Below are 17,682 nucleotides of genomic sequence, written 5' to 3'. Positions count from 1 at the left end.
GCCAGTTATGTATTGAGGTATTCCATCAGCTTAATTGTTTGAAGAAATTTTACCTGCTCCAGACTGGGCTGCTTGCTCTCCCTGCCGGGACCCTGGGAGTTCTCGCCCCTCTTCTTCATCGCCTGTTCTCTGTTGTCGCCTTTGTGGTGCTCTCCCTCTTGTTTAGTGGAGCGCAGTCTCGCAGTTTTCTGTGAGAATGGCTGGGAGGTACATCTTCTGAGACTTCTGTGTGTTCCTTATTGGTAGTTTGGCTGGGGATGGACTTCTGGGTTGGAAATAATTTTCTTTATGTATTGGTCTGCTGATTACACACACACACACACACACGTACACGTTTATCTTCCTGAGGATGTCAGATAATTTTTTAAGGTACTTTTTTCCTTGTGTAGTCTTTCCTCCATCCTGCATTTTTCTGTCTGTTTTGTTCTCTATCTTTCATGATACAGGTTTTCCTGAGATGTTATCAGAACCTGTGTTTTTCATTCATATTTAAAAGTTACACAACACACAGAGTTGAATTCATACGACAGTTCCATTCTTTCTCAGCTTAGTTCACTGTCTATGAACATAATTTCTCAGATCTTCATTTCTAAATCACATCTTCCACTGTAAGGAACGAGGAGTCCTTGGAGAAGTGGGTGATTTCAGAGCTGGGGCATAAAATGTAAAAGTTTAATCTGAAACATGTTGTTATGCAAAGAAATAAGGGAATATTCAAAAAACATGAAAAGTACACATTCCTCTGCTTGAAGGGGTTCCCCTTGGCCAGATCTAGGATAACTTGAGCATCAGAATGAATGGTGATATGGATAAATTAAGAATCCATGAGTCCATACTGCTAATGAATTAAAGAATGAGTGGGGAGAAGGCAATATACTTTAGTTATAATGTCAGCTGATAAGTGTAGAAGGAACAGTAGATTTACAAAATAAACAGAATTTTATAACTGTCAATAACAGTTGATTCAGACAAGAATTGCCAGAGGTTAGTAAAGCTATTGGGTGAATGTTTTAAGAATGTAATATCAAACTTTATCTCCATACAGATTATTTACTAGTTAATTACTGAGGGGAAAATGGTTATTTTACAGTGAAGAAATAAGACAAATATCATTTTCACTAAATGATCAAAATCCCAATAATGGGACACATTGATACTATCTTACTACTTATGTGATACTCTAGGAGAAACAAACCTCACTTACCACTTGTGTGGTGTTACTGCCAGAAATTCATACTTTCCTGGGTTCTTCAGAGATGCCGTGAAAGACAGAGAATTGCTGAAGAACTGTTTTAGATGGAGACACAATGTCAAGTGTGATTCGTGAACCTGAATTGAGGTGAAGGGGGCTTGCCATCAGGGACATCGTAGAACAGTTGGCAGAAATGGAATGTGAACTATATAGTCTATACGGGACTGTTAATGTGTTAAATTCCTGATTTGGACGTAAGTACTGTGGTTGTATAAGAGAGTCTCCTTGATCTTAGGAAATACCTGGTGAACTATTTAAAGGTAAAGGACATGATGGCTGTAGAAACTCAACTGTTTGGGATGGGAGAAAGCAAAACTGATACAGTGATTAGTTGTGAATCTAGGGGAAGGGTCTGTGGGAGTTTCTTGTTCTGCTCTTGCAACTGTTCTGCAGGTTTACGATGAAAACTTAAAGATGAAAGTAAGGGTGGCTGATTGGAGCCTCCCTTCGTGGGTAGGGGCTCATTGGCTGGGGACTGTTCATCAGAGTGACCGGTTGAGCTCCTTTGGTTGCAAAGTCCCCAGTGTCAGGGTTTTCAGGCCTTTGCTTCTTGAGGTCAGTGATCAGAAGTCATCAGCAGTCTTCCTCCTAGCTGGAAACGGCAGAGCCCGGTAGAAGAGTCTGGAGCGGGTAGGGTGGGTGGATGAGTAGGCCTCACTCTGTATTCTTTCTGCAGTTCACAGGGTCCCTCTGTTTCTAGTGGCAAACCCATCCTCAGCTCTGCAGTAGTCACCGTCCTTTCTGGCTTCCTCTTGTCATGTGGGGCTGGGAGGGATGGAAGAAGGCCAAGGGGATTTGGGAATTTAAGTGTTCGTTGAATAACCTTTTTCAGCCAGTGTTCGTTTTGCTTCCTTCCAGCACTCCTCTAATTTTGTTGGTTCTTGGGATATGCCTTTAAAAAACAAGACAAAACACCCGAACAGTTCTCTCACTGTGGTTTTAGAGACATTTCAGTGTATGTTCAGTGCACATTCTTTACCCAGGAGTAATATGAATGCACTTACGTACCACTTCATTCTGTTTTCTGTCTTTTGATCTTGTTTCTCACATTCTCACACTTGGGAGTAACCAGATTTCTTACTATCAATAGTATAGACCCACTCTTTCCTGTAATTAGTCTAAGGGAAAGGACTGAATAATTAACACAGATCTTTTCCCAGAAAAGTCTTACTTTTTACAACTTCATAAGCACCTGGATTTGTGATGCTCTGAGCGTGTTTGAGGGCTGTTTTATCATTTGGCTTCCCTGGGCAGGAGTATGCAGCACATTGGGGCTGGCAGGTCGGTACAGCTCTGCTGGGAGCCTGTGGTTGACCAGCCTGGAAGTGGATGAAGTGGGTGGACTTGACTGGTGGAGAAAAGATTGTAGGTGACTTGAGGGCCCTACAGCTACCCAGAGTTAAGTGCCAGACATGTGGGGCACGTATGTATTTTGTGAAGTACGTAACTTCATTGGATTTTTAAAGGGCTCTGGAACCCGTTCCATGGAGAGTGGTTGTGATGGGACTAGAATTACCTGCAACATTTAGAAACCCACTCATTACACCAGCACGCTGAGTTAGTCACATCTGAGGACTGTGGAGGTGATGTGTTCTTATGATGTAAAGCAAAAATCTAGGTGATTAGTTAACTTTTTCAAGGTTTTGTTTAGAAAACATTTCACTGGTAAAATGCTTTGTTTTCAGAATCAAGTATTTTCTTCATAATAAACTAGGCTTTTGTTGATTCATTTTCTTTTAGCAAGTGGTTAGCATTGTTTCTATTATCTTGTTTGAGGGAAAATGTTTAGTTAATCACCCTGTAGTGTGAGTTTTGTGGAACAAAGGCATGAAATGAACAGCATTTATTTTGAGAGGCCTTGTAGACTGCATCCTTATGAGACTTCTGATGAGTATATTGTCCATAGTTTGTGTCTTTTCATGCAGTGTTTAGGTTTAAACAAAGTGCCTTGAAAGACAGTTTAAAGTCCTTCATGTATAGCATCTGGTTAATTCACATTAGAGACAGGATTTGGCTGCAGCTAGTGCTTAAGTGCGGAGAAGACAACGGCACCCCACTCCAGTACTCTTGCCTGGGAAATCCCATGGGCGGAGGAGCCTGGTGGGCTGCAGTCCACGGGGTCGCTAAGAGTTGGACACGACTTCACTTTGACTTTCACTTTTCACTTTCATGCATTGGAGAAAGAAATGGCAACCCACTCCAGTATTCTTGCCTGGAGAATCCCAGGGACAGAGAAGCCTAGTGGGCTGCCGTCTATGGGGTCGCACAGAGTTGGACACGACTGAAGCGACTTTGCAGCAGCAGCAGTGCTTAAGTGACGGAGAAGGCAACGGCACCCCACTCCAGTACTCTTGCCTGGGAAATCCCATGGACGGAGGAGCCTGGTGGGCTGCAGTCCATGGGGTCTCTGAGGGTTGGATACGACTGAGCAACTTCACTTTCACTTTTCACTTTCATGCATTGGAGAAGGAAATGGCAACCCACTCCAGTGTTCTTGCCTGGAGAAGCTCAGGGACGGGGGAGCCTGGTGGGCTGCCGTCTGTGGGGTCGCACTGAGTCGGACACGACTGAAGCAACTTAGCAGCAGCAGCAGCAGCAGCAGTGCTTAAATGAACTTAATGTTTAGCTCACACTTTCTGGTAAGTTACAGTTGTTTAAAGGTATTACATGGGGCTACAAGAGAGTACTGTAAAAATCTGTTTTAGTAATTTAAAATATGATGCCTTTGTTGCTAACTAACCCTGTGTTGAGTGAGAAAGTCATTGATGTTTTCATGAGGTAAAGATAAGCATGTGTGTTTTATTTGTCCCTTCTTACGTCTCTATTTCCGGGGTATTGTTTAGTGTAGGCTAAGAGCTTAGGCAGAAGGATGGCCACGCCTTTCCCTCTTGTTGCGTAGAGACCTTTCAGTTAGCCAGGACTCTTCAGCCCTCTGAGGTTCAGTTGTGTGTGAGGACCTTGTGCCATAACCTTTAGTGGCAGCTCTCATTAGACCGAAAAAGAACGCACTGTGATTTTGGCTCTCTTTCTCTTTATAGGAGAACTTCTGTTCAATGTCCACCATCCTGCTTTATTCCTACTGATCTGCTAATGCAATAAATTGGAAGACAACCATTTCCAGGAGAACCTGTAATGGGCAAGGAGCCACAGAGAAGAAAACATTTCTTTTAATTTTTAAACTTGGTTTGAAAGGTAAGGTCACAATGATTATGAGGAGTTCCTTTCCATGAGTTACATCAAGGAAGGCAGTTTTCTGTTGTGAACCCTGGGGTCTAGGTGGACCCGTCTGGGCCATCTCTTTGAGATGACCTGGTTCTGTGACGCTGTGGTATTTTTAGGAAATTAAATAACAGCCTCTGTAGTTTGCTCTAGGGTCTTGGAATTGGCGGCACCCGTGGGATTCCCAGTTTCCAGAGGACGGGGTTGGGTGGGATCGAGCTGGGCCCTAAGGGCCAGATAAGGCAGCATGCCAGAGCAAGACTGCTGGTAGAAACCCACCTGCCACCCCTTGGGCACCTGGCCCTGTGTGTGTGTTGGGGCTTGGGGGGCTTGTTTTGTGTCATACCAGCCAAGGGACAGCTGGCTTCTAGCCAGCCACCTGACTCTTTTGAGTCTTAATTATTATCACCTTGCAATTCTTTCCTGAAGTTTTTTGTTAAAGACCAGAGATTTTCTTTGCACACTTGACTTTTAGGTCAATTGGCACTTAATAGCAAGTGGCCTGGTAGGACCTTTTGGGGGATGTGCACACATCCTTAATCAGTTTCACTGTTCTTTAGTATCTGGAGGAGCAGGTGAGCATGGACCGTTTAATCATCCACATTTCAGGCTTCAGTGTCTCAGGAGATACTGCAGTGGTTCAGTTGTGACAGGTCTCTGCCTCTAAACCCCAGTGAGTGCCTCAAATTCCTAGGCCGCGAGCCCCTTTGCCTGTGCCCTCGCCCTCCTCCAGCCCTCCGTGAAGGACTCTTCCTCAGCACCCACTTCTGCTTACACAGTGAAGCACCAGCTCTTTCTTAGAGACTATCTTCACATCTCGTTTTGTCCAGCTGCTCTTTATTTATTGGTTTTTGGCTGTTCTGGCTCTTGGTTGCTGTGCAGGCTTTTCTCCAGTTGCCAGGAGCGGGGCCTGCGCTGTGGTGGTGTACAGGCTTCTCATTGCGGTGGCCTGTCTTGTTGCAGATTCTGGGCTCTGGAGCACGGGCTCAGTATCAGTAGTTGCTCAGTTGCTCTGCAGCCTGTGGGATCTTCCTGGATCAGGGATCGAACCCGTGTCTCCTGCATTGGCAGGCAGATTGTTTACTACGGAGCCACCAGGGAAGCCCCTGTTGTGTCCAGCTTTTATCTTCATATTCTTCTTGATACATCCTGGGGGGAAGAATTCCCTTCAGTGAATTCCCATTCACTCTTGGCGCCTTGTCTCATGTGGTTTTGTTTGTTTGGTTGCTTTGTTCAGGGGCCCAGCCCCTTGTCCCTCTGCCCTATAGGTCCTCACTCTGCAGACTTGGGCTCTTCAGTTGCCTGCCTGCCTGCCTGCCGGAGTGGAGAACTCAGTCGAGGGGTCAGCTTTATTAATAAGTCCGGGAGCATGCAGTAATAAACTGATCTGACTGTCTGACTCATTTATAATAAAGAGGATATTTGTAATGCACATGATCATGTTCTGTCTATCCGCTGGTTGGGAGCTGGGGGCAGTGGGAACAGGGGTACTAATTTCAGAACCCCACAGAGACCTCCAGCTTGAATTCAGTTGGCTATTTTACAGGTTCATCATGTTTTTATGTTTATTGGGCAGTATAAATTATTGGTAACATTTATCCTTTTTTTCTATTGTGATACTGGATCTCAAAAACTAAATCTGTCTGATTAAGCCTTTTTTTTTCCCCCGTATGCAAAATTTTACCACCATCAATGTAGCGCATCATGGCAGCAAGAGAGTCAGACCCGACTGAGTGACTGGGCACGCGTGGCGGCCTCTGCTGCACGTTGTAGTGATCTCATCTTTGCTCAGCTTCTCCGACAGTGTTCTGCCTGTAGTTGTTTCACACGGACTGTTCATAGAAGCTAATTCTTCGTCACTTCAGAGTCCTCAAATAAGTGACAACTCCAAGATCTTAAATTCATCAAGAATCAAGGAGGTCATCATTGGCTTCTTTAGCTTGGTAACAAACCAGCTTTGACTGAAGTTTCATTTTCCTTTTTTATGAAGACGTTTCCTGTTAGGAGACGTTGCACTTGATGCTCTCTGGCTGTCGCTGTCTGTGAGCTGGGAACACTGCAGCGGCCGCCTGGTGCGCTGGTGCCACATGCAGTGCGTTCCTTCAGCACAGGGATGGTATGATTGCATAATGAACAGTGCTTTGCCCTCTAGTTTCATAACAGAATAGCCCATATCCCATTGTACCTTAAAAACACAACATTTGCAGTCCAGATTTTCTTTTCTTGTTTTGACATGTTGGGTGTGCACTCGGAATAATAAAACGCAGCAGTGCAGCATATGGCACTTGGGGCCCTGTTGCATTACACCCGAGCCTGCAGTTCGTAGTGCTCAGCTGCAGTGCCTGCGAGTGGCACTGTGGTGACGTGAGGCCTGCGTGTGGTCTCTTGTCGTGACTGCTCAGCCCTGCCCTTCTGGTGTGAGAGCAGCCAGAGGCAGCCTGTAGAGGAGGGCATGGCTGTGTTCCCTTAAAACTGTATGGACACTGAAATTTGAATTTCATAGGATTGGTACAAGTCATGGAATAGCATTTTTTTTTATATCTTCCCCCTCCCCACCCCCAGCCCATTTCCAAACAGTGAAAAGGTAAAAACCATTCTTTGCTCAGGCGCTGTAGGAAAAATCTGGCGCATCAGATCCGGCACTCTCAGTATTGTACCCCAGGGGTCCTAGGTCTCTGGAGTCATTTCACACACTCATGGCAGAAAAAAATTGGAGTGGGAAACGATGTAAACTGAAAAGGTACTATGTTGGTTTTTGCTGTTGGTTGGATTTTTCTGTTTCTTTGTTTTTTGTATGGAGGAACCTTAAGCATGTGGAGTCGCCTCATGGTCTTTCTGCTAGACAGTCTTTTATGAAACCCTGATTCTAGTATGTACCTCTGTTTGTAGAGCCCTTCCTGAGTGCCAGGGACTGTGCTGAGTGCTTTTTACTTTCTTTTCATAACCTTTTATTTTTTTTCATATATAGGTACGTAGCTTATGTAGATACGTAGTTGAAAAATCAAATGGTATCACAAGATTTATAACAAAAAATAGCAGTCCTCTGTTTCATCTTGGCCATCCTATCCTCTCTGCATCCTTGGATTACTCACCAGGGACTGCTCCCTCCATCTCTTAGCTGATTCCTCATCTCTGCTTCCTTCTGCATTTCTGTGTCATATAACCATAGGTAGCAGTTTCTAATCTATCTTATTTTCCAATTAGGAAGATGAAGGTTTAGTTCTTCTTTGCACAGCTGTTTCCCTCTCCATCTCCCAGCATAGTTAAAACACAACTTTGGTTAAGATCAATAGTAGAAGTATGGTATATGTTGTGTGATTCCTAAATCTCTGCCTTACTTTGCAAAATTCCTCTCAACACTGTAACATATATCTGGCAATACATTTCCTTGGACGTCTCCTTTCCAGGGCCCCCACCTCATGGTCTGCTTCACACTGGCTCCTCCTGACGTTGTCTGAGGCTGCACATGTGCCCCTTCTGTACACCCAGTCTTTGCTGCTCGGTGTGGTGGAGCCCTGGCTTCATGGATTCTGTGTCTTCTGCTTGTGGCTTACTGCCCAGCTTTTTCTCCAGTAGCTTCTTGAAGAAATTGTGAACAAATCTTTCCGACCTTCCAGGTCTGAAAATGTTCTTTTCTAGAATTCCTGTTGAGAAAACTGATGTCGTTTTGACTTCCAGTTCTTTTTTAAGTTTTTTCTCACTAGAAAAGTTTAAATATTCTTCTTTTTAAAAAATCTCCAGTACTGTTGACTTTTACACTGTATCTTAAAGGATCTTCTCACATTCAGTGTGATGCCATGTGTAGGTCCTAAGGGGAGAGTCAGCATTTTTATGCGCTGAGAAAAAATTTTTTGGACAAGGGAGGTTGGTGGTGAATTAAAATATGTTCTTCTAAAACTTCTGTTACTTGGACGATGGACTTCCTGAATTGGTTCTCCATTCTCCATCTTTTCATAAATTTGCTGGCTTTCTTCTTGGCTGTTGTTTCCTTTCCTGTCTGTTATTGTTGTTTTACTAGAGCTTCCAGGGGAGTGGAGAATTGTGTGGATTTCAACCCACTAAGCATCTGGAAAGTTGCATAATCCTTTCTATTTTCTTGTTGAGACTCTCGGTCAGCCCAAATGTAGCCGTGCCTTTTATATCAAATAGACTTTGAAAAGAAATTCATGAGGCCGTGTGGCGATCACTTTGTACAGCCTTCGTCTCCAGAACCGGAAGTTGCCCTCTTAGAGGATCCGGGCTTCCAGGGTACCTCCGGCCTTGAGGTCGTGTCCATGTTTCCTCACCTTTAGCGCATTCCTGCACCTCCTGCTCACAGACGATCTGTCCTTTTCGCTTACTGGCTCATTTTCCCCTTGGGCGCTTTCTGTGATAGTATAAAAGAGCTCAGAGGTATTCAGAGCTAGTTCTTTTTTCCCTCCATGGGGCAGGCCCATCCGTCACCCTGGTCCTTTTTGGGTGCCACGTGTTGGCAGTCTCTTCTCTGCCCCAGAGCAGGACACCACATTGCTCGGTGTGGGCTGATCTGCCCAGGAAAGGCTACGGTGGAGTTAGTAGCTCCCGTGTCCTAGCCATGATTATCTGTGACACATTTTGAGATTACTTGCTTATTACTCACAGCATAATAAAACTTTATGCTGAGCTTATAATTAACTGAAATCTTCGAACTTGTTTAACAGTTTTCTTATGTCTGGCAATCCCCTCACCCCATGGTGTCATATTTTTCAGTTTTTATTTTAAAAGGACTTTGCATTTATCCCCGTTTGGGTTGGTTTCATCATGTCAGAATTTTAAAATACTGACTCACTTGTGTTTTCTGTGCATTTTTGTCAAACTTGGCATCCTGGTCAGTCTACTCTGATAGAGCCACTGGCCACAGTGCTGAGCGCCTCCATTGTTACTACCCACGCTCTTGGGGCTGAGTGCTGTGTGCCAAGTGAATCTTTTCCTGCCTGTGAACACATGCGGGTCCTGCTGATGAGTGAGTCCCGAGAGCTGTGAGGTGACAGGTCAGCCTGCTCCAGGCTGGCCCGGGGCTGGCTTGCGTCCTTGATGACTGCTGCTGGGACCGGCCACTCACCAGCTTTCTCTGGCAGTCTTGTGGCCACATGCTGTGCTGGGAAGAGCGCAGACCTGGGAGTCCACCTTTAATGGAAAGTTGCTGTATTTGGCCTTTTACTGTACTGTGGAATAGCTGGAGGAGACTGTTTTTTGTAAGGGGCCATGAAGACTGTTCACCCTGCCTGTGTCTCATGCTCGGCAAGGAGCTTGGACACCTGTATGGTCGCAGCAGTCCAGGCTGAGACTGCCTCTTCCTGCATGCTCGGCTGCATGCTGGTGAAATATTCCCAGGCAGTGTCGAGATAGCCTCATATATATGCCTGATGATTATACCCATTCTGATGAAAGTTTGCTGGGCAAGGAAGATGTTAGGTTAAAAAAAATGGGCGGCGGGAGGGCTTTGAAATTTGCGACCAATTTACTATTTCTGTCTTCTGTTACAGAATTATAACCAGCTCCAAATTCAGCAGGATAGTTAGCTCACTCTTAATCTGAAACTTGTCTGTCTTTGCTCTTCCTTCAGTGGCATCTCAGTCTCCTAGGATTTGTATCTGATTGGAAAAGGCTGTTCTCTTTGGGCACCTTGTTCGTAGTGGATGATGAATAAAAAAGGGGCTACTTGCTTCAAGTTGGGTGACTCAAAAACTGCATAGAACTGCTCTGCTTTCACTTAATAAAAGCACGGGTGCGGTGGGTTTTCTGAGTCCCCCCCCTGTGTTAGTACAGAGTTCTCTTTTTCTGCCCGTGCCACCTTCATACCCTCCTGACTGCTTAGGACTGACTCTCCTCCTTACAGTTTTATTCCGTTTACTCTTTGGCCACGTGGCGTGGCCTGTGGGGTCGTATTAGTCCTCCCACCAGGGATTGAACCCTGGCCCCAGCAACAAAAGCTTCAAGTGCTAATCACTGGACTGCCGGGGAATTCCTGTCCTTACAGTTTTAGATTAGGAACTATTTCCTAATCATTTCAGACGACGGGTGTTCTGGTTGCATCACGTTTCCTCCTGCTCTCCAGTTACGTGTCACTTCTTTCTGATGTTCGAGTCACATTTATTGACAACTCACTTGGTGTCAGAGATTCAGAGAATGCTGGACGCTTAAGATGGAAAACCCTCTACTTGGAACTTTCTGATTTGACTTTTGTCATATTCTCTTCTCTGCACTGTGTCCTCCCTTTGAATTTGCGCGTGTACACACACACACACACACACACACCCACCCACCCACACACACCCACACACCCCTCGCCCCAGCAGACGCCTCTGTCCAGCTGGGTTCTCCTTGCCTTTATTGCTCTGGTCTCTGACGAGGCTCCTGGCACAAACCTGATCGCTGTTGTGTCATCCTCATTGCTTGTGTCTTTTCCAGTCCCTTAGTTTTGCTTTAAAAACACACACCCACCTGCACACAACTTGTTCTTGTATGTATAAGTATGTATAAGTCATGCTTCATATCTACTTGTATTGAAGTTTTTGAAGCTGTGGAAGTTGTGCACAGAAATTCATGTTCACTTGAATTTTCATAATGAAAGTTCGTAGAGGAACACTTTAGTGGACCCTGTGACGGAGTGACACTGGGTGTTTTTAATCGGCATTTGGCTATTTAAATAGAAATGAGAAGTGGGCGCTTAAGGTCACACCCTTGCCTGTCCACAGCATCTCAGAGGTGTATTTGGAGTTAGCCCCAGTGTGTGGCTAGGTATTTGCTTTGTGTATTTCCCAGGTGGCTCAGAATTCCAGAGGCAAGCCATAAATCTGATATATAAGTATACAGCTAGGAATTTAAAACATGAAAATTAGGCCTTGGGGGAATTATGATTGAAATTGGAGAGTGGGGGGATAGTTATTTAATGTGAAATCTCTAGGATTTCAGGAAGGGAATACCTTGCTTTTCAAGGAGGCTTTTGCAAGGCCTCGCCATCCTCTGTGAGTTAAGCCCGTCTCTCGGTTACCTGCTCTCTGCCTGGGCTCACCCTCACCCATGCGTCTTTCCTGTTCAGGATGTGTAAACTCCAGAGCTGCTCTTGTCGCCTTGCTTCGCTTGACTTCTCTGTCTCTGCGAGTGGTGAACAGTGCCTGCGGTGTCCCAGCTCAGCACTTCTGTCTTCAGGACTCCTTGCCCTCGCCCTCATTTCATCCCCCTCTCGGCCTTTGTGGGAGTACGATGTGTGTGTGCACCACAGCTTCCGTTTCATCTCCTTTGGCGTTTCCCTCTACTTCTGTTCAGAGTCATCTTTTTCTGTGTACTGTGTTTAATCTTTGCTATCACTACCTTAATGGGTTTCCCAGGTAGCTCAGTGGTAAAGGGATCTGCCTGCCAATGCTGGAGACACAGGAGATGGGAGTTCGATCCCTGGGTCGGGAAGATCCCCTGGAGAAGGCAACCCACTCCAGTATTCTTGCGTACAAACAGAGCTATCTTAATGTACGTTATCTCAGGTAGAACAGCCTGGCTCCCTCCTGCGCTGCACAGCAAGCCTGCCCCACTCTGCTGTGTGTTCCTGCGTGGCTCTTTGAGAACTGGTTGCCTCACCTTCCCTAGTGCCTTCTGTAAAGGCTCTTAATTCTCGTAATCGGGACCTTCTCCCTGCTGTGAGTTCTTCAAGTTACGGGTCTGTCCTCTGAGCTTGCAGGATCACCTACTAAGTCCTACCTGTGTTTTGAGCCCAGCTTAGGCCTCATTTTCATGAAGTCTTTTCTGGCCAGGCTCTTCTCCTGGGAGCTCCCTTTCTGCAGAACAAGCTTGCAGTTTATGCCATTCCTTCCCTGTATCTTCTCTGTTCTCAGTGTGTTGTGCTCTTGAAGAAGGAAGGCAGCATTTATCTTGTTGTTCTTGCATTCCTCAATACAGTGCATAGTAGTGCCTTAAAAGTACTGGCTGGTTAACATAGTGCATGTTAAATGCATTCTGCTCCTTTACTGTTCTCACAACCTGAGGAAGTCCCAGATTAAAACTGGGAAGAGGGTCTGTAACATCTGCATGGTAGGAACTTGGTTTCTTTTGATGTGTTCTTCGGAAGAAGCAGTTTTGGAGCAAACAAAACGAAGCTGGCCCCGAGTTTGTATTGTCCTCTCCTCTAAAGACATCGTGTTTGCAGCAGTGCTTTGATTCTTTGCTTTGATTAGTCGAGCCTCCAGATAGGGATGAGGAGACAGTTGTGTGAGTTGCGTACCTTTGCTGAGAATGGAGAAGCAGCTACTGGGTAGATGTCCCAGTCCACTGTGGTATTTTTCCTTAGTACTTAACTTAGTAGTCAGAGGCCATGTTACTCCTCTGTTACGTGTTTCTTCCAGGAAATTACAGCATTTGCCTGCAGCACTGCTGTTGGGGGCAGTTTATCAGTAACGTACTACCTTCAGAGTGACTGTGTCCTCCTGCTTATAGGTACTTTCCTCTCTGTCCTTTGCTGGTGGTATACCTTCCTTGGTGGACAGCGTGAGCAGTCACCCGCCCTTCTTGAATCCAGCCTCCCCCATTTGGCTCTTGTCAGATGCCGCCCAACTCAGTTCCCTGCACACCTGAATCCCAGCCCGGGGTCCCGAGACCCCAGGGGTCTGGACAGTGGCAGCAGCAAGTGAGCCAGTAAGAACAGCTTTGGGGCAGCTCAGCTTGTTCACTCCATCCTATTCCAGGCTGCTGGTCAACTCTGCCAGCGCTTTGGGGTAGATGTGTCTGTCTGTCCCCATGGGATAATAAGCAAGTTGTTTTGAATCTAAATGGAGGCAGTGAACACTCAGTTTTCTCTTGGACAAGTGGGGAATCCAGTTTTATTTATTTATTTTTAAAATTAATCAAACATTGTTTCCCAATGTGTTTGAGGGATCAAGGCATTTTTTTCCTTGGTATTTCTGAATTAACTTAGAAAATGAAGTGACATTCCCAGAGACATGCACCTATTTTAAAGTTTGGCCAGGTGTATCTTTACCAGGAATGAGCCACTTGTAGCCTTCCTAATTCCAGCTAGCGTCCTCCTTTATCTCATGGTGAAGAATTTAACATTTTACCTTTTATCCCTACGAGTATCCCTAGATTTCAGAAGTTAAAAAACAGTTCTAATTTTCTTGTGACTTATTTTTTTGAGTTAAGAATGTCTAAGTTGCTTTATATATATATATATATATGTATGTATGTATGTATGTATGTATACACACACATTTGAGAATAAAGATGATTTCTCAGATATGTTTATATTTTAAAAGAAAGGAAAACCATGGCCCATAACCTCTCCTCGCCCACCCCACATTGGCCCTTGTGTGGGAAAAGCAGTTAACTATTGACCTTGGCGGTGGAAGGAGATGGGGAGGCTATTTTAGTACCAGGAGAGAAACTTTGACTCCCAGTTGTAGCAATCACGATTGTAGCTGTCTTGTCCCTTATGGCCACGTGTGACTCTTGACCACCTGAAATGTGGCTGCTCCAAATTATGAAGTGCTATGAAGTGTTGTCAGAACACGTAGAATTTGAAGACTTAGTACCAAAAGAATTACATGTTGAAATAGTAATGTCTAGATAGATGAGGTTCAGTAAATACATTTAAAATTAATTTTACCAGTTTCTTTTTTACTTTTTAGCCGCTTTGCCTAGGCAACGTAATTCTCCCAAAAGAGAGAAGGGGGGAATGAGAGGGTAACAGGTAGGAAGGCTAGGAGTCTCCAAATGGAGGAAATAGACTGCACATGTCAGACATCTTTTATCTCTCTCTTAAGTGGCAGGAGGAGACAAACTATAAGCGTCAGATTTTTGGCTTGCCTGGTAGCTCAGCTGGTAAGGAATCCGCCTGCAATGCGGGAGACCCTGGTTCGATTCCTGGGTTGGGAAGATCCGCTAGAAAAGGGATAGGCTACCTACTCCAGTATTCTTGGGCTTCCCTTATGGCTCAGCTGGTAAAGAATCCACCTGCAATGCAGGAGACCTGGTTTGGACACGACTGAGTGACTTTAAATGTTAAAAAAAAAATTGGGCTAGTAGAACATTTAAACTTGCATAGGACTTCCCTTGTGGCTCAGCTGGTGAAGAATCTGCCCTCCAGTATGGGAGACCTGGGTTCAGTCTCTAGGTTGGGAAGATCCCCTGGAGAAGGGAAAGGCTACCCACTCCAGTATTCTGGCCTAGAGAATTCCAAGGACTGTATAGTCCATGGGATCGCAAAGAGTCGGACATGACTGAGCAACTTTCACTTCACTTTAGGACTCATTGCAGCATGAGTGATGTTTCTGTTAGTGCCAGCTCTTCTCCTTCTGTGTACCATGGATCCCATGGTCTTAGTTTTTTTGAATGTTGAGTTTTAAGCCAGCTTTTTCACTCTCCTCTTTTACCCTCATCAAGTGGTTTTTTAATTCCTCTTCTCTTTCTACCATTAGAGTAGTATCATCTGCATATCTGAGGTTGTTGGTACTTCTCCCTGCAGTCTTGATTCCAGCTTGTGATTCATCCAACCTGGAATTTTGCATGAGGTACTCTGCATAGAAGTTAAATAAGCAGGGTGACAATATAAAGCCTTGGCATACTCCTTTCCCAGTTTTGAACCAGTCCGTCGTTACATGTCTCATTCTAACCGTTGCTTCTTAATCTGCATACGGGTTTCTCAGGAGACAGGTAAGGTGGTCCAGGGTTCCCATCTCAGAATTTTCCAGTTGGTTGTGATCCACATAGTCAAGGGTTTTAGCGTAGTCAGTGAAGCAGAAATAGATGTTTTTCTGGAATTCCCTTGCTTTCTGTGTGATCCAACGAATGTTGGCAGTTTGATCTTTGGTTCCTCTGCCTTTTCTAAACTCAGGTTGTACGTCTGGAAGATCTCAGTTCGTGAACCGCTGAAGCCTGGCTTGAAAGATTTTGAACATAACTTTGATGGCATGTGAAGTGAACCCAATTGTATGATAGTTTGTCCATCTTCGGCATTGCCTTTATTTGGGATTGGCATGAAAACTGACCTTTTTCAGTCTTGTGGCCACTGTTGAGTTTTCCACGTATGCTGCCATACTGAGTGCAGCACTTTAGCAACATTATCTTCTAACTCAACTGGAATTCTATCACGTCCACTAGCTTTGTTTTCGGTAATGCTTCCTGCTTGACTTCACACCCCAGGATGTCTGGCTCTAGGTGAGTGACCACACCATCGTGCTTACTCGGGTCGTGAAGATCTTTTTTGTACGGTTCTTCTGTGTATTCTTGCCACTTCTGAATCTCTTCTGCTTCTGTTAGGTCCATAGTGTTTCTGTCCTTTATTGTGCCCATCTTGCATGAAATGTCCTCTTGGTAGCTCTGATTTTCTTGAAGAGATCTTCAGTCTTTCCCATTCTATTTTCCCCTCTATTTCTTTGCATTGTGGACTTAGGAAGGCTTTCTTATCTCTCCTGGCTATTCTTTGGAACTCTGCGTTCAGATGGGTATATCTTGCCCTTTCTCCTTTGCCTTTTGCTTCTCTTCTCAGCTATTTGTAAAGCATCCTCAGACAAACACTTTGCCTTCTTGCATTTCTTTTTCTTTGGGATGGTTTTGGGTTTTGGCCATTGCCTACTGCACAGTGTTATAAACTTCCATCCGTAGTTCTTCAGGCACTCTTGTCTATCAGCTCTAATAATCCCTTGAATCTTACTCATCACCTCCACTGTATACTCATAAGGGATTTGATTTAGGTCATATTTGAGTGACCTGGTGGTTTTCCCTACTTTTTTCAATTTAAGCCTGAATTTTTCAATAAGGAGCTCATGATCTGAGCCACAGTCAGCTCCAGGTCTTGTTTTTGATGGCTGTATAGAGCTTCTCATCTTTGGCTGCAAAGAATATAATCAATTAGATTTCGGTATTGACCATCTGGTGATGTCCATATGTAGGGTTGCCTCTTGTGTTGTTGGAAGACCATGTTTGCTATGACCAGTATGTTTGCTTGACAAAACTGTTAGCCTTTGCCCTGCGTCATTTTGTACTCCAAGGCCAAACTTGCCTGTTACTCCAGATACCTCTTGACTTCCTACTTTTCCATTCAAGTCCCCTGTGATGAAAAGGACATCTTTTTTGGGTGTTAGTTCTAAAAAGTCTCATAGGTCTTCTTAGAACGGGTCAACTTCAGCTTCTTTGGCATTAGTGGTTGGAGCATAGACTTGGATTACTGTGATTTTGAATGGTTTGCCTTGACACTCGAGATCATTTTGTCATTTTGAGATTGCACCCAGATAGTGCATTTCAGACTGTTTTGTTGACTCTGAGGGCTGTTCCATTTCTTCTTGCCCACAGTAGTAGATATAATGGTCAACTGAATTAAATTCACCCATTCCTGTCCATTTTAGTTCACTGGTTCCTAAGATGCTGATGTTCACTCTTGCCATCTCCTGCTTGATCACATCCAGTTTACCTTGGTTCATGGACCTACCATTTCAGGTTCCTATGCAATACTGTTCTTTATGGCATCCAACTTCACTTCCATCACCAAACACATCCACAACTAAGCGTCATTTCCGCTTTGTCCCAGCCTCTTCATTCTTACTAGAGCTGATAGTAATTGCCCTCTGCTCTTCCTCAGTAGCATTCTGGATACCTTCTGACCTGGGGGCCTCATCTTCTGGTATCATATCTCTTTGCCTTTTCATACTGTTGGTGGGGTTCTCCTGGCAAGAATACTGGTGTGATTTGCTATTCTGTCCTCCAGTGGAGCACATTTTGTTAGAACTCTCCACTATGACCCATCCATGTTAGGTGGCCCTGCACGGCATGGCTCATAGCTTCTTTGACTTATACAAGCCCCTTCGCCGTGACAAGGCTGTGATCCATGAAGGGAAAAAACAACTCTAGGAGTTTTCAGAAAGATGGAGAGTAGTTTGATTTTATAATTTCTCTCTTTGTTAGTATTGATTTAAAAGTCTGTGATTTGGTTTATGTAAGAAATTGTGTTCCCTCTTATCTCTGAATCCTATTGAGGTGTAGCTAGGGTAACAATTTTAAAGAGTACTTATATTTACTGAAAATGAGCTGCTGACGTTCTGACTCCTTTCAGTTTTTTTCTGAGTATCTTAGACATTTTTCAAAGGGCTCTGTTTACCTCAGGGCCCCTGGCAGTTGACCTTTGTACCTGTTAGTTCATGCCTAGCTTGATTCCGCTTCAAAGGTCAAGTTAGTAGAAATTAGGGGCGGGCCGGGGGTAACTGATTGACCAG

General features: G+C 44.6%; 1 protein-coding gene across 46 annotated transcripts in view; it reads left to right on the top strand.

The window, feature by feature from the left end:
* PPP6R3 (protein phosphatase 6 regulatory subunit 3) overlaps positions 1-17,682 on the top strand; it is a 125,129-nt gene that overhangs the window by 35,650 nt on the left and 71,797 nt on the right. For 40 of the 46 annotated variants that reach the window (XM_086385286.1, XM_086385284.1, XM_086385278.1 and 37 more), the window contains one exon: positions 4,291-4,444. The exons of 5 other annotated variants lie outside the window; for them this stretch is intronic. The gene's annotated coding sequence lies outside the window, so the exon portion shown is untranslated. Of the gene's footprint in view, positions 1-4,290; positions 4,445-15,610; positions 15,632-17,682 lie in introns of those variants that run through there. One more of the 46 variants, XM_086385245.1, reaches the window with a different exon arrangement.

Source organism: Bos grunniens, chromosome 29 (genome assembly GCF_055505025.1).
Source record: "Bos grunniens cultivar Pamir isolate PY7600 chromosome 29, Bosgru_T2T1.0, whole genome shotgun sequence".
Taxonomy (NCBI): Eukaryota; Metazoa; Chordata; class Mammalia; order Artiodactyla; family Bovidae; genus Bos; species Bos grunniens.
The sequence above is the reverse complement of the archived record's forward strand: the minus strand, read 5'-3'. Positions and strand labels throughout refer to the sequence as shown.